Consider the following 24,706-nt stretch of genomic DNA (forward strand, 5'->3'; position numbering starts at 1 on the left):
CTAACATTTTTCATCGTATTGCACAGGGACGAAAGCTTGACACACGTGTCTAAGGAAACCACTTTGGTATGAGGGACTGTTCTTATTCCCTTCTTTTTGTTCAATCAACAATTATCCATGTAAGCCATTACACATTGTTGATTTTCTTGGACTCGGATGACACGCAGGTAGCTATAATCTTTTACGTGGTAAGGTCAATTGCTGCTGTAACCACAAATGCACGACTGAGTTCTGTTGTTGATTTCATTTGTTTGTTATTTCCTTCAATGTTTCTCATTCTAACATTTTTCATCGTATTGCACAGGAACGAAAGCTTGACACACGTGTCTAAGGAAACCACTTTGGTATGAGGGACTGTTCTTATTCCCTTCTTTTTGTTTAATGAACAATTATCCATGTAAGCCATTACACATTGTTGATTTTCTTGGACTCGGATGACACGCAGGTAGCTATAATCTTTTACGTGGTAAGGTCAATTGCTGCTGTAACCACAAATGCACGACTGACTTCTGTTGTTGATTTCATTTGTTTGTTATTTCCTTCAATGTTTCTCATTCTAACATTTTTCATCGTATTGCACAGGGACGAAAGCTTGACACACGTGTCTAAGGAAACCACTTTGGTATGAGGGACTGTTCTTATTCCCTTCTTTTTGTTCAATCAACAATTATCCAAGTAAGCCATTCCACATTGTTGATTTTCTTGGACTCGGATGTCACGCAGGTAGCTATAATCTCCCACGTGGTAAGGTCAATTGCTGCTGTAACCACAAATGCACGACTGACTTCTGTTGTTGATTTCATTCGTTTGTTATTTTCTTCAATGTTTCTCATTCTAACACTTTTCATCGTATTGCACAGGGACGAAAGCTTGACACGCGTGTCTAAGGAAACCACTTTGGTATGAGGGACTGTTCTTATTCCCTTCTTTTTGTTTAATGAACAATTATCCAAGTAAGCCATTCCACATTGTTGATTTTCTTGGACTCGGATGTCACGCAGGTAGCTATAATCTCCCACGTGGTAAGGTCAATTGCTGCTGTAACCACAATTGGACGGCTGACTTCTTTTGTTGATTTCATTTGTTTGTTATTTCCTTCTATGTTTCTCATTCTAACACTTTTCATCGTATTGCACAGGGACGAAAGCTTGACACACGTGTCTAAGGAAACCACTTCGGTATAAGGGACTGTTCTTATTCCCTTCTTTTTGTTTAATGAACAATTATCCAAGTAATCCGTTCCACATTGTTGATTTTCTTGGACTCGGAATTCACTCAGGTAGCTATAATAACCCACGTGGTAAGGTCAATTGCTGCTGTAACCACAAATGCACGACTGACTTCTGTTGTTGATTTCATTCGTTTGTTATTTCCTTCAATGTTTCTCATTCTAACACTTCTCATTGTATTGCACAGGGACGAAAGCTTGACACACGTGTCTATGGAAACCACATTGGTATAAGGGACTGTTCTTATTCCCTTCTTTCTGTATAATGATCAATTATCCAAGTAAGCCATTCCACATTGTTGATTTTCTTGGACTCGGATGTCACGCAGGTAGCTATAATCTCCCACGTGGTAAGGTCAATTGCTGCTGTAACCACAAATGCACGACTGACTTCTGTTGTTGATTTCATTCGTTTGTTATTTTCTTCAATGTTTCTCATTCTAACACTTTCATCGTATTGCACAGGGACGAAAGCTTGACACACGTGTCTATGGAAACCACATTGGTATAAGGGACTGTTCTTATTCCCTTCTTTCTGTATAATGATCAATTATCCAAGTAAGCCATTCCACATTGTTGATTTTCTTGGACTCGGATGTCACGCAGGTAGCTATAATCTCCCACGTGGTAAGGTCAATTGCTGCTGTAACCACAAATGCACGACTGACTTCTGTTGTTGTTTTCATTTGTTTGTTATTTCCTTCAATGTTTCCCATTCCAACACGTTCATTCGTAATGCTGAGGGACGAAAGCTTGACACACGTGTCAATGGAAACCACATTGGTTCAAGGGACTGTTCTTATTCCCTTCTTTCTGTATAATGAACAATTATCCAAGTAAGCCATTCCACATTGTTGATTTTCTTGGACTCGGATGTCACGCAGGTAGCTATAATCTCCCACGTGGTAAGGTCAATTGCTGCTGTAACAACAAATGCACGACTGACTTCTGTTGTTGATTTCATTCGTTTGTTATTTTCTTCAATGTTTCTCATTCTAACACTTTTCATCGTATTGCACAGGGACGAAAGCTTGACACGCGTGTCTATGGAAACCACATTGGTATAAGGGACTGTTCTTACTTCATTCTTTCTGTATAATGATCAATTATCCAAGTAAGCCATTCCACATTGTTGATTTTCTTGGACTCGGATGACACGCAGGTAGCTATAATCTCCCACGTGGTAAGATCAATTGCTGCTGTAACCACAATTGGACGGCTGACTTCTGTTGTTGATTCCATTTGTATGTTATTTTCTTCAATGTTTCTCATTCTAATTCTTTTCATCGTATTGCTGAGAGGCGAAAGCTTACCACACGTGTCTAAGGAAACCACTTTGGTATAAGGGACTGTTCTTATTCCTTTTTTTTGTTGAATGAACAATTATCTAAGTAGGCCATTCCACATTGTTGATTTTCTTGGACTCGGATGTCACGCAGGTAGCTATAATCTCCCACGTGGTAAAATCAATTGCTGCTGTAACCACAATTGAACGGCTGACTTCTGTTGTTGTTTTCATTTGTTTGTTATTTCCTTCAATGTTTCCCATTCTAACACGTTTCATCGTAATGCTGAGGGACGAAAGCTTGACACACGTGTCTAAGGAAACCACATTGGTATAAGGGACTGTTTTTATTTCCTTCTTTCTGTATAATGAAGAATTATCCAAGTAAGCCATTCCACATTGTTGATTTTCTTGGACTCGGATGTCACGCAGGTAGCTATAATCTCCCACGTGGTAAGGTCAATTGCTGCTGTAACAACAAATGCACGACTGACTTCTGTTGTTGATTTCATTCGTTTGTTATTTTCTTCAATGTTTCTCATTCTAACACTTTTCATCGTATTGCACAGCGACGAAAGCTTGACACGCGTGTCTAAGGAAACCACTTTGGTATAAGGGACTGTTCTCATTTCCTTCTTTTTGTTTAATGAACAATTATCCAAGTAAGCCATTCCACATTGTTGATTTTCTTGGACTCGGATGACACGCAGATAGCTATAATCTCCCACGTGGTAAGGTCAATTGCTGCTGTAACCACAAATGCACGACTGACTTTTGTTGTTGATTTCATTCGTTTGTTATTTTCTTCAATGTTTCTCATTCTAACACTTTTCATCGTATTGCACAGGGACGAAAGCTTGACACGCGTGTCTAAGGAAACCACTTTGGTATAAGGGACTGTTCTTATTCCCTTCTTTTTGTTTAATGAACAATTATCCAAGTAAGCCATTCCACATTGTTGATTTTCTTGGACTCGGATGTCACGCAGGTAGCTATAATCTCCCACGTGGTAAGGTCAATTGCTGCTGTAACCACAAATGCACGACTGACTTCTGTTGTTGATTTCATTCTTATTCCCTTCTTTTTGTTTAATGAACAATTATCCAAGTTATCCGTTCCACATTGTTGATTTTCTTGGACTCGGAAGTCACTCAGGTAGCTATAATCTTTTACGTGGTAAGGTCAATTGCTGCTGTAACCACAAATGCACGACTGACTTCTGTTGTTGATTTCATTTGTTTGTTATTTCCTTCAATGTTTCTCATTCTAACACTTTTCTTCGTATTGCACAGGGACGAAAGCTTGACACGCGTGTCTAAGGAAATCACATTGGTATAAGGGACTGTTCTTATTACCCATCTTCTTGTTTAATGAACAATTATCCATGTAAGCCATTACACATTGTTGATTTTCTTGGACTCGGAAATCACTCAGGTAGCTATAATCTTTTACGTGGTAAGGTCAATTGCTGCTGTAACCACAAATGCACGACTGACTTCTGTTTTTGATTTCATTTGTTTGTTATTTCCTTCAATGTTTCTCATTCTAACACTTTTCATCGTATTGCACAGGGACGAAAGCTTGACACACGTGTCTAAGGAAACCACTTTGGTATAAGGGACTGTTCTTATTCCCTTCTTTTTGTTTAATGAACAATTATCCAAGTAATCCGTTCCACATTGTTGATTTTCTTGGACTCGGAAGTCACTCAGGTAGCTATAATAACCCACGTGGTAAGGTCAATTGCTGCTGTAACCACAAATGCACGACTGACTTCTGTTGTTGATTTCATTCGTTTGTTATTTCCTTCAATGTTTCTCATTCTAACACTTCTCATTGTATTGCACAGGGACGAAAGCTTGACACACGTGTCTATGGAAACCACATTGGTATAAGGGACTGTTCTTATTCCCTTCTTTCTGTATAATGATCAATTATCCAAGTAAGCCATTCCACATTGTTGATTTTCTTGGACTCGGATGTCACGCAGGTAGCTATAATCTCCCACGTGGTAAGGTCAATTGCTGCTGTAACCACAAATGCACGACTGACTTCTGTTGTTGATTTCATTCGTTTGTTATTTTCTTCAATGTTTCTCATTCTAACACTTTCATCGTATTGCACAGGGACGAAAGCTTGACACACGTGTCTATGGAAACCACATTGGTATAAGAGACTGTTCTTATTCCCTTCTTTCTGTATAATGATCAATTATCCAAGTAAGCCATTCCACATTGTTGATTTTCTTGGACTCGGATGTCACGCAGGTAGCTATAATCTCCCACGTGGTAAGGTCAATTGCTGCTGTAACCACAAATGCACGACTGACTTCTGTTGTTGATTTCATTTGTTTGTTTTTTCCTTCAATGTTTCTCATTCTAACATTTTTCATCGTATTGCACAGGGACGAAAGCTTGACACACGTGTCTAAGGAAACCACTTTGGTATGAGGGACTGTTCTTATTCCCTTCTTCTTGTTCAATCAACAATTATCCATGTAAGCCATTACACATTGTTGATTTTCTTGGACTCGGATGACACGCAGGTAGCTATAATCTTTTACGTGGTAAGGTCAATTGCTGCTGTAACCACAAATGCACGACTGACTTCTGTTGTTGATTTCATTCGTTTGTTATTTCCTTCAATGTTTCCCATTCCAACACGTTCATTCGTAATGCTGAGGGACGAAAGCTTGACACACGTGTCAATGGAAACCATATTGGTTCAAGGGACTGTTCTTATTCCCTTCTTTCTGTATAATGAACAATTATCCAAGTAAGCCATTCCACATTGTTGATTTTCTTGGACTCGGATGTCACGCAGGTAGCTATAATCTCCCACGTGGTAAGGTCAATTGCTGCTGTAACCACAAATGCACGACTGACTTCTGTTGTTGATTTCATTCGTTTGTTATTTTCTTCAATGTTTCTCATTCTAACACTTTCATCGTATTGCACAGGGACGAAAGCTTGACACACGTGTCTATGGAAACCACATTGGTATAAGGGACTGTTCTTACTTCATTCTTTCTGTATAATGATCAATTATCCAAGTAAGCCATTCCACATTGTTGATTTTCTTGGACTCGGATGACACGCAGGTAGCTATAATCTTTTACGTGGTAAGGTCAATTGCTGCTGTAACCACAAATGCACGACTGACTTCTGTTGTTGATTTCATTTGTTTGTTTTTTCCTTCAATGTTTCTCATTCTAACATTTTTCATCGTATTGCACAGGGACGAAAGCTTGACACACGTGTCTAAGGAAACCACTTTGGTATGAGGGACTGTTCTTATTCCCTTCTTTTTGTTCAATCAACAATTATCCATGTAAGCCATTACACATTGTTGATTTTCTTGGACTCGGATGACACGCAGGTAGCTATAATCTTTTACGTGGTAAGGTCAATTGCTGCTGTAACCACAAATGCACGACTGAGTTCTGTTGTTGATTTCATTTGTTTGTTATTTCCTTCAATGTTTCTCATTCTAACATTTTTCATCGTATTGCACAGGAACGAAAGCTTGACACACGTGTCTAAGGAAACCACTTTGGTATGAGGGACTGTTCTTATTCCCTTCTTTTTGTTTAATGAACAATTATCCATGTAAGCCATTACACATTGTTGATTTTCTTGGACTCGGATGACACGCAGGTAGCTATAATCTTTTACGTGGTAAGGTCAATTGCTGCTGTAACCACAAATGCACGACTGACTTCTGTTGTTGATTTCATTTGTTTGTTATTTCCTTCAATGTTTCTCATTCTAACATTTTTCATCGTATTGCACAGGGACGAAAGCTTGACACACGTGTCTAAGGAAACCACTTTGGTATGAGGGACTGTTCTTATTCCCTTCTTTTTGTTCAATCAACAATTATCCAAGTAAGCCATTCCACATTGTTGATTTTCTTGGACTCGGATGTCACGCAAGTAGCTATAATCTCCCACGTGGTAAGGTCAATTGCTGCTGTAACCACAAATGCACGACTGACTTCTGTTGTTGATTTCATTCGTTTGTTATTTTCTTCAATGTTTCTCATTCTAACACTTTTCATCGTATTGCACAGGGACGAAAGCTTGACACGCGTGTCTAAGGAAAACACTTTGGTATGAGGGACTGTTCTTATTCCCTTCTTTTTGTTTAATGAACAATTATCCAAGTAAGCCATTCCACATTGTTGATTTTCTTGGACTCGGATGTCACGCAGGTAGCTATAATCTCCCACGTGGTAAGGTCAATTGCTGCTGTAACCACAATTGGACGGCTGACTTCTTTTGTTGATTTCATTTGTTTGTTATTTCCTTCTATGTTTCTCATTCTAACACTTTTCATCGTATTGCACAGGGACGAAAGCTTGACACACGTGTCTAAGGAAACCACTTTGGTATGAGGGACTGTTCTTATTCAATTTTTTCTTTTTGATGAACAATTATCCAAGTAAGCCATTCCACATTGTTGATTTTCTTGGACTAGGATGTCACGCAGGTAGCTATAATCTTTTACGTGGTAAGGTCAATTGCTGCATAACCACAAATGCACGACTGACTTCTGTTGTTGATTTCATTCGTTTGTTATTTTCTTCAATGTTTCTCATTCTAACACTTTTCATCGTATTGCACAGGGACGAAAGCTTGACACGCGTGTCTAAGGAAACCACTTCGGTATAAGGGACTGTTCTAATTCCCTTCTTTTTGTTTAATAATCATTTATCCAAGTAAGCCATTCCACATTGTTGATTTTCTTGGACTCGGATGTCACGCAGGTAGCTATAATCTCCCACGTGGTAAGGTCAATTGCTGCTGTAACCACAAATGCACGACTGACTTCTGTTGTTGATTTCATTCGTTTGTTATTTTCTTCAATGTTTCTCATTCTAACTTTTTTCATCGTATTGCACAGGGACGAAAGCTTGACACGCGTGTCTAAGGAAACCACTTTGGTATGAGGGACTGTTCTTATTCCCTTCTTTTTGTTCAATCAACAATTATCCAAGTAAGCCATTCCACATTGTTGATTTTCTTGGACTCGGATGTCACGCAGGTAGCTATAATCTCCCACGTGGTAAGGTCAATTGCTGCTGTAACCAAAATTGGACGGCTGACTTCTGTTGTTGATTTCATTTGTTTGTTATTTCCTTCAATGTTTCTCATTCTAACACTTCTCATTGTATTGCACAGGGACGAAAGCTTGACACACGCGTCTATGTAAACCACATTGGTATAAGGGACTGTTCTTATTCCCTTCTTTCTGTATAATGATCAATTATCCAAGTAAGCCATTCCACATTGTTGATTTTCTTGGACTCGGATGACACGCAGGTAGCTATAATCTTTTACGTGGTAAGGTCAATTGCTGCATAACCACAAATGCACGACTGACTTCTGTTGTTGATTTCATTCGTTTGTTATTTTCTTCAATGTTTCTCATTCTAACACTTTTCATCGTATTGCACAGGGACGAAAGCTTGACACGCGTGTCTAAGGAAACCACTTTGGTATAAGGGACTGTTCTGATTCCCTTCTTTTTGTTTAATGAAAGATTATCCAAGTAAGCCATTCCACATTGTTGATTTTCTTGGACTCGGATGTCACGCAGGTAGCTATAATCTCCCACGTGGTAAGGTCAATTGCTGCTGTAACCACAAATGCACGTCTGACTTCTGTTGTTGATTTCATTCGTTTGTTATTTTCTTCAATGTTTCTCATTCTAACACTTTTCATCGTATTGCACAGGGACGAAAGCTTGACACGCGTGTCTAAGGAAACCACTTTGGTATAAGGGACTGTTCTAATTCCCTTCTTTTTGTTTAATGAACAATTATCCAAGTAAGCCATTCCACATTGTTGATTTTCTTGGACTCGGATGTCACGCAGGTAGCTATAATCTCCCACGTGGTAAGGTCAATTGCTGCTGTAACCACAAATGCACGACTGACTTCTGTTGTTGATTTCATTTGTTTGTTTTTTCCTTCTATGTTTCTCATTCTTACACTTTCATCGTATTGCACAGGGACGAAAGCTTGACACACGTGTCTATGGAAACCACATTGGTATAAGGGACTGTTCTTATTCTCTTTTTTTTGTTTAATCAACAATTATCCAAGTAGGCCATTCCACATTTTTGATTTTCTTGGACTCGGATGTCACGCAGGTTGCTATAATCTCCCACGTGGTAAGGTCAATTGCTGCTGTAACCACAAATGCACGACTGACTTCTGTTGTTGATTTCATTCGTTTGTTATTTTCTTCAATGTTTCTCATTCTAACTTTTTTCATCGTATTGCACAGGGTCGAAAACTTGACACGCGTGTCTAAGGAAACCACTTTGGTATGAGGGACTGTTCTTATTCCCTTCTTTTTGTTCAATCAACAATTATCCAAGTAAGCCATTCCACATTGTTGATTTTCTTGGACTCGGATGTCACGCAGGTAGCTATAATCTCCCACGTGGTAAGGTCAATTGCTGCTGTAAGCAAAATTGGACGGCTGACTTCTGTTGTTGATTTCATTTGTTTGTTATTTCCTTCAATGTTTCTCATTCTAACACTTCTCATTGTATTGCACAGGGACGAAAGCTTGACACACGCGTCTATGGAAACCACATTGGTATAAGGGACTGTTCTTATTCCCTTCTTTCTGTATAATGATCAATTATCCAAGTAAGCCATTCCACATTGTTGATTTTCTTGGTCTCGGATGACACGCATGTAGCTATAATCTTTTACGTGGTAAGGTCAATTGCTGCATAACCACAAATGCACGACTGACTTCTGTTGTTGATTTCATTCGTTTGTTATTTCCTTCAATGTTTCTCATTCTAACATTTTTCATCGTATTGCACAGGGACGAAAGCTTGACACACGTGTCTAAGGAAACCACTTTGGTATGAGGGACTGTTCTTATTCCCTTCTTTTTGTTCAATCAACAATTATCCAAGAAAGCCATTCCACATTGTTGATTTTCTTGGACTCGGATGTCACGCAGGTAGCTATAATCTCCCACGTGGTAAGGTCAATTGCTGCTGTAACCACAAATGCACGACTGACTTCTGTTGTTGATTTCATTCGTTTGTTATTTTCTTCAATGTTTCTCATTCTAACACTTTTCATCGTATTGCACAGGGACGAAAGCTTGACACGCGTGTCTAAGGAAACCACTTTGGTATGAGGGACTGTTCTTATTCCCTTCTTTTTGTTTAATGAACAATTATCCAAGTAAGCCATTCCACATTGTTGATTTTCTTGGACTCGGATGTCACGCAGGTAGCTATAATCTCCCACGTGGTAAGGTCAATTGCTGCTGTAACCACAAATGCACGACTGACTTCTGTTGTTGATTTCATTTGTTTGTTTTTTCCTTCTATGTTTCTCATTCTTACACTTTCATCGTATTGCACAAGGACGAAAGCTTGACACACGTGTCTATGGAAACCACATTGGTATAAGGGACTGTTCTTATTCTCTTTTTTTTGTTTAATCAACAATTATCCAAGTAGGCCATTCCACATTTTTGATTTTCTTGGACTCGGATGTCACGCAGGTAGCTATAATCTCCCACGTGGTAGGGTCAATTGCTGCTGTAATCACAAATGCACGACTGACTTCTAATGTTGATTTCATTTGTTTGTTATTTCCTTCCATGTTTCTCATTCTGACACTTTTCATCGTATTGCACAGGGACGAAAGCTTGACACACGTGTCTAAGGAAACCACTTTGGTATGAGGGACTGTTCTTATTCCCTTTTTTCTTTTTGATGAACAATTTTCCAAGTAAGCCATTCCACATTGTTGATTTTCTTGGACTAGGATATCACGCAGCTAGCTATAATCTCCCACGTGGTAAGGTCAATTGCTGCTGTAACCACAAATGCACGACTGACTTCTGTTGTTGATTTCATTCGTTAGTTATTTCCTTCTATGTTTCTCATTCTTACACTTTTCATCGTATTGCACAGGGACGAAAGCTTGACACACGTGTCTGAGAAAACCACTTTGGTATGAGGGACTGTTCTTATTCCCTTCTTTTTGTTTAATCAACAATTATCCAAGTAAGCCATTCCACACTGTTGATTTTCTTGGACTAGGATGTCACGCAGCTAGCTATAATCTCCCATGTGTTATTAGTATCAAAACTATAATTTCAAAAACTTTATGTCAACAAATCTTTGTAACTTCCTCCCGTCAAAAACGTCCCCTTAGATAATAACCAAACCTTAAACTTTTTAACTCTAAATTAAAAAATTTTCCCCCAAGGATTCACAAGTTATACCCTTAAATTTATTGCTACCCTACTCACTAAATCCAATACTAAACAATTTAAATTGTAACAATTCTTATTGCCGACTGTTATAGCTTTATTCAAATTTAATTTTAATAAATGAATTTTGTAATAAACTGAAGCCTACCAAATATCAAAAATATTTTAAATTATCGGATTTTAAAAAATTCTTGATAAATACAATCATTTTAAAAAAATAAATTATAATTTTTAAAACTTTATGTTAACAAATCTTTGTAACTTCCTCCCGTCAAAAACGTCCCCTTAGATAATAACCAAACCTTAAACTTTTCAACTCTAAATTAAAAAATTTTCCCCCAAGGATTTACAAGTTATACCCTTAAATTTAGTGCTACCCTACTCACTAAATCCAATACTGAACAATTTAAATTGTAACAATTCTTATTGCCGACTGTTATAGCTTTTACAAATTCAATTTTAATAAAATAAATTTTGTAATAAACTGAAGCCTACCAAATATCAAAAATATTTTAAATTATCGGATTTAAAAAATTCTTGATAAATACAATAATTTTAAAAATTATAAATTATAATTTTATTATTAAATGAAATGATCAAAAATTAAATTTTTTAAAACTTCGAAATAAATTTAATTTTAAATTTATTAATTTTGTTCCCCCCGAAACTAAACATTTACAATTTTTATCAAAAATGTTTAAATTAATCTATTCTAAAAATTTTCAAATTATATAAAAATCAAATTTATGAAAAATGAAAAAAAAAATTCCTTCCTTAATCATCAAAATTCCCAAAAATCCATAAATTTTGAAAAATTTTCAACAATTTTTCACAAAATTTTCAAACGAAATAACTTTATTATACTAACAAATCATTTTTTCAAAAAAAATTGTTAGATAATTTCCATATCACAATTTTTTGAAATTATTCAAATTAAAATATCTAACAAAAAAAAATAGATTTTTTTTTATGAGCGATTTCCTTTTAAGCATTTATATAAAATTTTAAAAAATTACTCGAATTTTATGAAAATCCTAAATTTTTGTACATAATTTTTTTAACTATGTACTAATTAAACTTAAAATAGTTATAATTTTAATCAAAATATTGACATAATAACTTTATTATACTAACAAATCATTTTTTTACCCTTTAAGATCACTTTTCATCCAATAAATTAAAAATTATTCGAGACAACCAAAAAATAGACAAATTTAACCAAATATTGAAAAATTACATTTTTTTGTTAGATATTTTAATTTAATTTTTTTATGGAATCTTTATTAATTTTATTTTTCTTAATCTATTTTTCACGTAATTTTCAATAGATTCAGTTAAAATAAGAATAACTTCATTTTCATGATAAATACCATAATACTTTAGAAATAATATTTCTTAATGATAACTTAATTCATTAATACTTGAGGTTTTTTTTTTTTTTTTCATTAATTTTGAATTTTTCATTAAAAATTAACTTTATTAATAACTAATAATTTTTAATATATTATTAATTATTATAGATTAATTGTAATTTAATTCTTATATAAATAAAATATTAATATTTTAATGTTAAATTAATTATTAATAATTTATACTCTTTATATATATATTATAAATATTATTAATATATAAAATATTTATTAATATAGAAATTCTCGAAATTCACCGTCGTTTTTATATACTGATTTACTTTATATATTCTTTCTCTTTTTTTCGGGAGTACTATTATATATCCCTTAAGATACCAATATTAAATCGGTTTTTATATATTTAAAGATGTTTATTTTAACTATTCAATTAAAATTAGCACCTAGAATATTACTAATGGTACTATCCGATGTAAGATATATTTCGCCCTTATATATAAATGATTATATATTAATAAGTAATTATTAATTATTAAATATTATAGATATATATAAATAAATCCTTTGATTAAAAAGGCATAGGGTCCAAGAGAAAAACCCTAATAAAAGACAAAATTTAAATTAATACTGCTAATAAAGTATCGATTTTAGGCCATTTTTTTCGTTTTTTTTTGAAATTTTACAAAAAATTTGATCTTTAAAATTTACATTATTGTCTAAAAAACAATTATAACACTTGGATATAAAAACCAATGTATGAGGAAATTCCTATTAGGGCGCCTGAAGAAAGGATCATTTTGATGAGATGAAACATGTGCAACCCACCCCTAGTTCCATCACCGAAATTTTTGAAAAAAATGCCAAATTTCGTGAAATTTGTTGAAATTTGGAAAAAACCTTCGGATTTCAAAATTTTACAGGGATCGATTATTTTTTCTGTGAAAAAAGGATTCATCATAAAATTTCTTTTTCCATACTATTTTGTCAGAAAAATCAACTTTTAGAAAAAATTCTTCTTTTAGTCTAACAGGAAATTTATTTTATAGAAAATTTAAACCTTTTCTGTGAAAATAAAATTGAAAGAATAATTTTTAATTATGAAATTTTTTGATTTTTAAATATAAATCCATTTATTCAAATTTTCGTAAATTGAATTCTATTGATCTCCCCCAATAGATATTTAATACAAATTTATAAATAAGGTAATATTTAAAAAATTTTAAAATTTAAAAGTCAATTTCTTAGTTAATCAAAATCAAAAACTAATAATTTTTAAAACTTAAACGTTGATTGTTGGCCTTAGCCTCAGGATTGGTTTAGAATGTTAAAATTGATTCTGAAGAAGGACGACCAAAATCAATTCGAATTTATCGGATTTGGTGTTGATTGTTGGACTTAGCCTCAGGATTGGTTTAGAATGTTGAAATTGATCCTGAAGTAGAACGACCAAAATCAATTCAAATTTATCGGATTTGGTGTTGATTGTTGGACTTAGCCTCAGGATTGGTAAGGCGTATACAAGCCTACTTTTATAGAAAATTGACCAAAATCAATTCAAATTTATCGGGTTTGGTGTAGATTGTTGTACTTAGCCTCAGGATTGATTTAGAATGTTGAAATTGATCCTGAAGTAGGACGACCAAAATCAATTCAAATTTATCGGGTTTGGTGTAGTTTGTTGGACTTAGCCTCAGGATTGGTTTAGAATGTTGAAATTGATCCTGAAGTAGGACGACCAAAATCAATTCAAATTTATCGGGTTTGGTGTAGATTGTTGGACTTAGCCTCAGGATTGGTTTAGAATGTTGAAATTGATCCTGAAGTAGGACGACCAAAATCAATTAAAATTTATCGGATTTGGTGTTGATTGTTGGACTTAGCCTCAGGATTGGTTTAGAATGTTGAAATTGATCCTGAAGTAGGACGACCAAAATCAATTCAAATTTATCGGGTTTGGTGTTCATTGTTGCCCTTAGCCTCAGGATTGGTAAGGCGTATACAAGCCTACTTTTATATAAAATTGACCAAAATCAATTCAAATTTATCGGGTTTGGTGTAGATTGTTGGATTTAGCCTCAGGATTGGTTTAGAATGTTGAAATTGATCCTGAAGTAGGACGACCAAAATCAATTCAAATTTATCGGGTTTGGTGTTGATTGTTGGACTTAGCCTCAGGATTGGTTCAGAATGTTGAAATTGATCCTGAAGCAGGACACCAAAATCGATTAAAATTTATCGGGTTTGGTGTAGATTGTTGGACTTAGCCTCAGGATTGGTTTAGAATGTTGAAATTGATCCTGAAGTAGGACGACCAAAATCAATTCAAATTTATCGGGTTTGGTGTTGATTGTTGGCCTTAGCCTCAGGATTGGTAAGGCGTATACAAGCCTACTTTTATATAAAATTGACCAAAATCAATTCAAATTTATCGGGTTTGGTGTAGATTGTTGGACTTAGCCTCAGGATTGGTTTAGAATGTTGAAATTGATCCTGAAGTAGGACGACCAAAATCAATTCAAATTTATCGGATTTGGTGTTGATTGTTGGACTTAGCCTCAGGATTGGTTTAGAATGTTGAAATTGATCCTGAAGTAGGACGACCAAAATCAATTCAAATTTATCGGGTTTGGTGTTGATTGTTGGCCTTAGCCTCAGGATTGGTAAGGCGTATACAAGCCTACTTTTATAGAAAATGGACCAAAATCAATTCAAATTTATCGGGTTTGGTGTTGATTGTTGGACTTAGCCTCAGGATTGGTAAGGCGTATACAAGCCTACTTTTATAGAAAATGGACCAAAATCAATTCAAATTTATCGGGTTTGGTGTTGATTGTTGGACTTAGCCTCAGGATTGGTTTAGAATGTTGAAATTGATCCTGAAGTAGGACGACCAAAATCAATTCCAATTTATCGGGTTTTGTGTTGATTGTTGGACTTAGCCTCAGGATTGGTTTAGAATGTTGAAATTGATCCTGAAGCAGGACACCAAAATCAATTCAAATTTATCGGGTTTGGTGTAGATTGTTGGACTTAGCCTCAGGATTGGTTTAGAATGTTGAAATTGATCCTGAAGTAGGACGACCAAAATCAATTCAAATTTATCGGATTTAGTGTTGATTGTTGGACTTAGCCTCAGGATTGGTTTAGAATGTTGAAATTTATCCTGAAGTAGGACGACCAAAATCAATTCAAATTTATCGGGTTTGGTGTTGATTGTTGGCCTTAGCCTCAGGATTGGTAAGGCGTATACAAGCCTACTTTTATAGAAAATTGACCAAAATCAATTCAAATTTATCGGGTTTGGTGTAGATTGTTGGACTTAGCCTCAGGATTGGTTTAGAATGTTGAAATTGATCCTGAAGTAGGACGACCAAAATCAATTCAAATTTATCGGGTTTGGTGTTGATTGTTGGACTTAGCCTCAGGATTGGTTTAGAATGTTGAAATTGATCCTGAAGTAGGACGACCAAAATCAATTCAAATTTGTCGAATATATTTATATAAATAATCCTATTTTATAGGATTTTTTACTTTGTGAATTAATTTTTGTACACTTAAATTAATGAAGATTTTATAGTTTTTATTAAAGTTTAAAATATTAAATTTAAAATTTAACTTAATAAGTTAAATTTTCAATTGTTAATTTTTTTTCGTAATTATATTCAATAAAATTAAATTATTTCTTAAAGTTTCAAAAACTCTTGTACATCTTATACTAGAATATAAAGATAAGCTAAAAAAGCTGATGGGTTCATACCCCATTTATAAAGATATACCCCTTTTCTTTATAATTAAAACTATAAAATTAATATTTTCAATTTTAATAATAAGAGGGACTCTTATTTCTATTTCTGCTTATTCATGAATTAATATCTGGTTTGGTTTAGAATTAAACCTCTTAGCTTTTATTCCTATTATAAATTTAGATAATTTTAAATATTCTTCTGAATCCTCCTTGAAATATTTTTTAGTCCAAGTTTCTGCATCAATTCTAGTTTTATTTTCTTTTTTAAATTCATTTATTTTAATCAATTCTATCGAGCAATTAGTACCTACTTCTATATTTTTGTTTAACAGAGCTATTCTTATAAAAATAGGAGCAGCCCCTTTTCACTTTTGATATCCAGAAGTCCTAGAAGGACTAAGATGAACTAATGCATTATTATTATTAATAACTTGGCAAAAAATTGCTCCAATAATTTTAAATTAAACCTATTCTTTATTTTGATTATTTTGATGTGTATAACCTTAGGGAGTGTAAAAACATGAAACCAAACCAGATTAAAAAAAATTCTTGCCTTATCTTCCATCAACCATATTGTTTGAATATTAGGAATAATAATATTAAATCAATCCTTATGAATATTATACTTTTTAATTTATACTTTTATTTCTTTAAATATAATCCTAATTTTTAATAAATATAAAATCTTTAACATTAAAGATCTTATAAATAATATGAATTACAATAAAACTTCAAAATTCTATTTTTTTTTTTTTTCTTTTCTCTAGGAGGAATCCCTCCTTTTTTAGGATTTTTTCCTAAGTGACTAATTCTAAAAACTTTAATTGAAAATCACTTTTATTTTCTATCTTTTATAATAATTTTTATTACTTTAATTTGTATATATATTTATATACGCTTAATACTTCAATCTTTAATGATAAAATTAAATGAAAATAAAAAATTTAATTATATTTACTCTTACTATGTAATTTTTTTAAATTGAGTGAATATTTACGGATTAATCATTTTTACTGTAATTTTTAGAATTTATTAAGGATTTAAGTTAAATAAGCTAGTAACCTTCAAAGTTAAAAATAGAATTTTTCTAAGCCTTAGAATAATATTCACCTATGAATTTGCAATTTATAATCATAATTGAATATAAGGCTTAATAAAGGAGAAAACTCATAATTAAATTTACAATTTAACGCTTTAATTCAGCCACTTTATCGAATAAATGATTATTTTCTACTAATCATAAAGATATTGGAACATTATACTTTTTATTTGGAATATAGGCAGGAATAGTAGGAACATCGTTAAGTATTTTAATTCGTTTAGAATTAGGGACTAGAGGAAGATTAATTGGTAATGACCAAATTTATAATATAATTGTTACAGCTCATGCTTTCATTATAATTTTCTTTATAGTAATACCTATTATAATCGGAGGTTTTGGAAATTGATTAGTTCCTTTAATAATTGGAGCCCTTGATATAGCATTTCCACGACTGACGACTACATAACATAAGATTTTGACTTTTACCTCCTGCTTTAACTCTTTTAATTTTAAGAACAATTGTAGAAATAGGAGCAGGAACAGGATGAACTGTTTACCCCCCTCTTTCTTCTAATTTAACACATAATGGACCTTCAGTAGATTTAGTGATTTTTAGTTTACATTTAGCAGGAATTTCCTCAATTTTAGGTGCAGTAAATTTCATTTCAACTATTATAAATATACGTCCATTTGGTATAATACTTGATAAAACTCCTTTATTTGTATGATCTGTTCTTATTACAGCAATTCTTTTATTATTATCACTACCAGTTCTTGCAGGGGCAATTACTATGCTATTAACTGAACGAAACTTAAATTCTTCTTTTTTTGATCCAACCGGTGGGGGAGACCCAATTTTATACCAACATTTATTTTGATTTTTTGGTCATCCTGAAGTTTATATTTTAATTCTCCCAGGGTTTGGTATAATTTCCCATATTATTACACAAGAAAGAGGAAAAAAAATTGCCTTCGGTTCTTTAGGAATAATTTATGCTATATTAGCTATTGGACTTCTAGGATTTGTAGTATGAGCTCATCACATATTTACAGTGGGAATAGACGTTGATACTCGAGCTTATTTTACTTCAGCTACAATAATTATTGCAGTACCCACTGGAATTAAAATTTTTTCTTGATTAGCAACTTTACATGGAATACAATTTAACTATACACCTTCAATTTATGAACCCTGGGATTTTTATTTTTATTTACAATTGGTGGATTAACAGGAGTAATTTTAGCTAACTCTTCTATAGATATTATTTTACATGATACCTATTATGTTGTAGCTCATTTTCATTACGTTTTATCTATAGGAGCTGTATTTGCCATTATAGCAGGATTTATCCATTGATTCCCTTTAATTACAGGATTCAATCTTAACAATAAATTATTACAAATCCAATTTTTAATTATATTTATTGGGGTAAACTTAACATTTTTCCCTCAACACTTCTTAGGACTAAGAGGGATACCTCGACGATACTCTGATTATCCTGATGCTTATTACAAATGAAATAAAATTTCTTCTATTGGATCTATAATTTCCTCTCTTAGAATAATCTTTATAATCTTAATTATTTGAGAAAGATTTTATACAATACGTTTAAGAAAGTTCAATTCTAATGTACCCTCTTTAATTGAATGACTTCAACTTTCACCTCCTAATGAACATTCTTATTCAGAAGTACCAATCTTAGCTCAAAAATTCTTATATGGCAGATTAGTGCATTGGACTTAAACCCCAATTATAAAGATTTACCTTTTTTTAGAAATAGCAACTTGAAAATCATATATATTTTTAGACGGAGCTTCGTATTTACTTGAACAATTGAGATTTTTTCATGATCACGCCCTTCTAATCTTAATAACAATCACTTGTATTGTAACATATACTATGATGAGACTAACATTAAATAATTATAACCATCGTTTTATATTAGAAGGACACAATATTGAAACAATTTGAACTATCATACCAGCATTTACTTTAATTTTTATTGCTTTTCCTTCTTTAAAATTTTTTTTTTTTTTTTTTTTTTTTTTTTTAATTTACTTAATCGATGAAATCCGTAACCCTTTAGTTACTATTAAAACTATTGGTCATCAATGATATTGAACCTATGAATATACAGATTTTAAAAATCTTGAATTTGATTCATATTTAACTAATAATAATCAACTTTTTAATTTTCGATTATTAGAAGTTGATAATCGAACTATTTTACCATATCTTTCTCATATTCGAATTCTAACTTCATCTTCTGACGTAATTCATTCTTGAACAGTTCCTTCAACAGGAGTAAAAGTAGATGCCTCCCCAGGGCGATTAAATCAACTTAGATTTAATTTAAATCGAACTGGAATTTTTTTTGGTCAATGTTCAGAAATTTGTGGAGCAAACCATAGATTTATACCTATTTCTATTGAAAGAATTTCTCCCCAAAATTTCATTAAATGGGTAGAAAATTTTTCATTAGATGACTGAAAGATAAGTATTGGTCTCTTAAACCACTTTATAGTAATTAACGACTACTTCTAATGAAAAATTTAGTTAACCTATAACATTAGTTTGTCAAACTAAAATCATTCTTAGAATAATTTTTAATTCCTCAAACTATACCTATAGATTGGCTTTCCTTGTATATTTTTATAACACTTTTATTTATTATTTTAAACATTAAAATATTTTATTCTCATAAAAAATCTCCTTTAAAAAATTTTAAATTATTAAATAAAAAATTTTCTTGAAAATGATAACAAATCTATTTTCTTCTTTTGATTCTTCATCTTATTTTATATTACCTTTAAATTGACTAAGAATAATTATTAGTTTTTTATTTATTCCTTCTATATTCTGACTAATTCCTAATCGATTCAACTTTTTAATTCAAAATATATTAATTACTCTACATAAAGAATTCAAAATCATTACAAAAAAAAATAATACTTCAATATTTATTGTATTATTTTACTTCATTATAATTAATAACTTAATAGGGTTATTTCCTTACATTTTTACAGCTTCAAGTCATATAATTTTTACTCTATCCCTAGCTTTACCTTTATGGTTAAGCTTTATGTTAAATAGTTGAATTAGCCACACTTATCACTCATTTGCTCACCTAATACCCCAAGGAACTCCTTCTATTTTAAAACCTTTTATAGTATGTATCGAAACAATTAGAAACATTATTCGTCCTGGAACTCTCGCTATTCGTTTATCAGCTAATATAATTGCAGGACACCTTTTATTAACCCTTTTAGGAAGCACTTTTCCTATAGTAAATTTGCTTATTTTATTAATTATTATAATTCAATTTATACTAATTTTATTAGAATCAGCAGTAGCTTTAATTCAATCTATCTATCTATGTTTTTGCTATCCTTAGAACTCTTTATTCTAGAGAAAATAATTATGATAAAAAATCACCCATTTCATTTAGTAGATTATAGTCCTTGACCAATTTTAGGAGCTTTTAGAGCTATAACTGCAATAATAGGAATAATTAAATGATTCCATCTTTTTAACTCAAATTTATTTCTTTTAAGAAATTTAATTCTTTTACTAATTATATTTCAATGATGACGAGATGTAATTCGAGAAAGAACCTTTCAAGGAAACCACACTCTTTTAGTATCTTTTGGTTTACGATGAGGAATAATTTTATTTATTACCTCAGAGATTTTTTTCTTTGTTAGTTTTTTTTGAAGATTTTATCATATAAGATTATCTCCTTCTATCGAATTAGGAATAACTTGACCTCCAAAAGGAATTAATACCTTTAATCCTAATGATATCCCATTATTAAACACTATTATTCTATTAAGATCAGGCCTAAGTGTAACTTGAGCCCACCATAGATTAATAGAAAATAATTTTAATCAAACATTTCAAAGATTAATTATTACTGTTTTACTAGGAATATATTTTTCTTTACTACAAGGAATTGAATATTTAGAAGCCCCATTTTCTATAGCCGATTCAGTTTATGGAAGAACATTGTTTATAGCTACAGGATTCCATAGTTTACATGTAATTATTGGTTCTATTTTTCTTTTAGTATGTTTAACTCGATTAAACTTTAATCATTTTAGAAACAATCACCATTTTGGATTCGAAGTAGCAGCATGATATTGATATTTTGTAGACGTAGTATGACTATTCCTATATATATCTATTTATTGATGAGGTAGATATCTATATAGTATAAATATTACATTTGATTTCCAATCAAAAAATCTTTTAAAAGTATAGATAATATTCTTAATTTCATCTTCAATTTTTATAATTTTTAGAATTATAATAATTTTAATAATTATTGCAAATTATATTTCAATAAAAACATTTAAAGATCGAGAAAAAAGTTCTCCCTTTGAATGCGGATTTGACCCTAAAAATTCTGCACGCCTACCATTCTCAATTCACTTTTTTTAATCGCTTTAATCTTTTTAATTTTTGATGTAGAAATTACCCTTATTATCCCTTTTATTTATAGAATAAAATATTCTTATATTATAATTATTAGCATTATATTTTTTATATTCATGGCAATCTCAATTTTAGGTTTATAATATGAATGAAAACAAGGATCTTTATAGGATAATAGTTAAATTAACATTTAATTTGCATTTAAAAAATACTGTTTTTCAGTTTATCTTAAATAAGGAGCAAAATATTGCATTTAGTTTCGACCTAAAAATTTGAATTTAAATTCCTTATTTAATTGAAACACAACTAGAGGTAAGTCACTGTTAATGATTCCAATGAGAAACTCTCCAATTAAAGAAATATAAAAATTTAAGCTTCTAACTTAATATATAGCAATTTGTTAATATTTCTATTTATATAGTTTATCTAAAACATTATATTTTCATCATAAAAAAAGATTAATTCTTATAAGTACTTAAAAAATATTTTAATTTACCTCAATATCTTCAATATTGCGCTCTATTAAGCTATTTGAGTAGAATATATAAATCAATAACAAAATAATCCAAATTGAAAATATTATTATATAAATCTTTGAACTATTTTTAAAAACATACTGAAATAAAACAGAATTTTTAAAAAAAAATTTAAATAAACCCTGACTTCCTAAGAACTCTGATCAACCTTGATCTAAAAATTTATAATTTAGTATTCCTAAATAAATAAAAAAATAATTTATTCCAAAAGTTGAAATATAAGGCAAATTCCATATTAATACTAAAAAAATTAAAATTTTTATTGAATTAGAAAAAATTAAATTATAATTTAACTTCAATAAAGAAATCTCAAAACCTATAATTACCCCAATTATTACTATAATTAAAATTAAAATTTTCATAAAAAAAGGTAATACAACTAAATTAATATCCTTAAATATAAATCATATAAGAACCGTTCCTGAAAATAATACAATAATAAAAATAAATCCTATTCTATAAACTATTTCATCTCTTAATTCTTCAGTACTATTTATTCTAAACCCACAATAATCTGTAAATATTAAATAATTCAATAAACGCACTGTATAAGAAACTGTTAATGTTAAAGAAATTAATATAATTAAATAAATTACAATATTTAATCTTGACATAGAATAAACCTCTATAATTAAATCTTTTGAGTGAAATCCAGAAAAAAAAGGAATCCCACATAATGATAAATTTCTTACATTAAAATATATTACAGATATAGGAGTTTTATAAACTAAACCCCCTATAAAACGAATATCTTGACATTCTCCTATTAAATGAATAAAATTACCTGCACATATAAATAATAAAGCTTCAAATAAAGCATGAATTAATAAATGAAAAAAAGCTAATTCATATAAACCTAATCTTAAAATAGTAACTATTAAACCTAACTGACTTAAAGTTGATAAAGCAATAATTTTTTTTAAATCATATTCAAAATTAGCCGCTAAACCTGAAATTAATATTGTTATCAATCCAATGAATATTAACACAAAAGAATAATTTTCCAATAATAAATGAAATCGAATTAATAAATAAACCCCTGCTGTTACTAAAGTTGAAGAATGTACTAATGCTGAAACAGGAGTAGGAGCAGTTATAGCTGCTGGTAATCAAGCTGAAAAAGGAATTTGTGCACTTTTAGTTAAAGCAGCAATAATAATTAACAAACCTACAATTATTATTCTTTTATCTCTATAATAATAATCAATATATAATATAAAATTCCATCTTCCAAAATTTATTATCCAAGCAATAGAAATTATTAATATCGCATCTCCTACTCGATTAGATAAAGCTGTTAATATACCAGCTGAATAAGATTTTACATTTTGATAATAAATCACTAAACAATAAGAAACTACTCCTAACCCATCTCAACCCAATAAAATTGAAATTAAATTTGGACTTAAAATTATTAATAATATAGAAAGAACAAATATAAAAACTAGTATGATAAAACGATTAATAGATAAATCCTTAGATATATAAGATTTTCTATAAAAAATTACTATTGTAGAAATAAATAAAACAAAAGAAACAAATAATAAGGATATTCAATCTAAAAGAATTAATATTTCTACTTCTATTGAATTTAAACTAAAAATTCTTCACTCAATAAAATAAACCTTTCCTGTATTAAGTGAAAATAATCTAAAACTAAAAAAAAAAAAAAAACCTAAGTATTAATCTAGAAAAAATTACACAAAAAGATATTACTTAAAGTTAAAGTTACTTCATTGACTCCACAAATCAATATTTTATATAAAGTATTTAAGTAAAAGAAAAATAAATCTCTTTTTAATAAAATTAAATTTAAAGGAACCCAATGCATGAATAATAAAATAAATTCTCGATAAGAAATTAATTCAAAAAAATATAATCTTCTGTAAAATTTTCCGTGTTGACTAAAAGAATATAAATACAAACTATATGAAGCTCTCAAAAAAGTTATAATTATTAATATAACAAATTTAAAGACGGAGGTGCAGCTATATTTCTAATTACTAACAAAAATCATAATAAAGATAAAAATGGTACAATATTGATTAAACCTTTATTAATAAAAATGCTTCGACTAACAATACGTTCATAATTTATATTTACTAAAACAAATAATCCTGAAGAACAACAACCATGCGCTAATATTATTATTAAAGATCCAGTAATTCCTCAAGAATTAAATGTTAATAAACCTGACAATAAAAGTCCTATATGAACAACTGAAATATAAGCAATTAAAGATTTTATATCTCTTTGACGTAAACAACTTAAAGAAACTAAAATCCCTCTTATTAAAGATAAATTAATTAAAAAAAAATTAACCTTAACTCCTAGATATATAAATATAATTAAAAACCGAATAAGTCCGTATCTTCCTAACTTTAATATCACTCCTGCTAATATTATAGATCCAGCAACTGAAGCTTCTACATGTGCTTTAGGCTATCATAAATGAAATAAAAATATCGGTATTTTGACTAAAAATACTATTATTATTATGAAATATAAAATAAAACTAAATAAATTTACATTAATATAAGTCAAATCTAATGTTTTAAACTTTGAAAAATAAATAAAAATAAATAATATTATTGGTAAAGAAGCTATAATTGTATAAAAAAATATATATATACCAGCTTGAATACGTTCAGGCTGATATCCTCAACCTAAAATTAAAATCAAAATTGGAATTAACCTAGCCTCAAAAAATATACAAAATAAAATTATATTTATAGAAGAAAAAGTTAATAATAAAAAAAGCAATAATAATAATAATAAAATACTAAATAACTCACTAAGATCTTTCAA

General features: G+C 30.8%; 2 pseudogenes; one reads left to right on the top strand and one right to left on the bottom strand.

Annotated features, from left to right (window-relative positions):
- LOC123673320 overlaps positions 1-18,639 on the top strand; it is a 172,474-nt pseudogene extending 153,835 nt beyond the window's left edge.
- Positions 18,640-21,849: 3,210 nt separating this feature from the next.
- LOC123673321 lies at positions 21,850-23,635 on the bottom strand (annotated as a pseudogene).
- Positions 23,636-24,706: the final 1,071 nt, after the last annotated feature.

Source organism: Harmonia axyridis, chromosome 2 (genome assembly GCF_914767665.1).
Source record: "Harmonia axyridis chromosome 2, icHarAxyr1.1, whole genome shotgun sequence".
Lineage (NCBI taxonomy): Eukaryota > Metazoa > Arthropoda > Insecta > Coleoptera > Coccinellidae > Harmonia > Harmonia axyridis.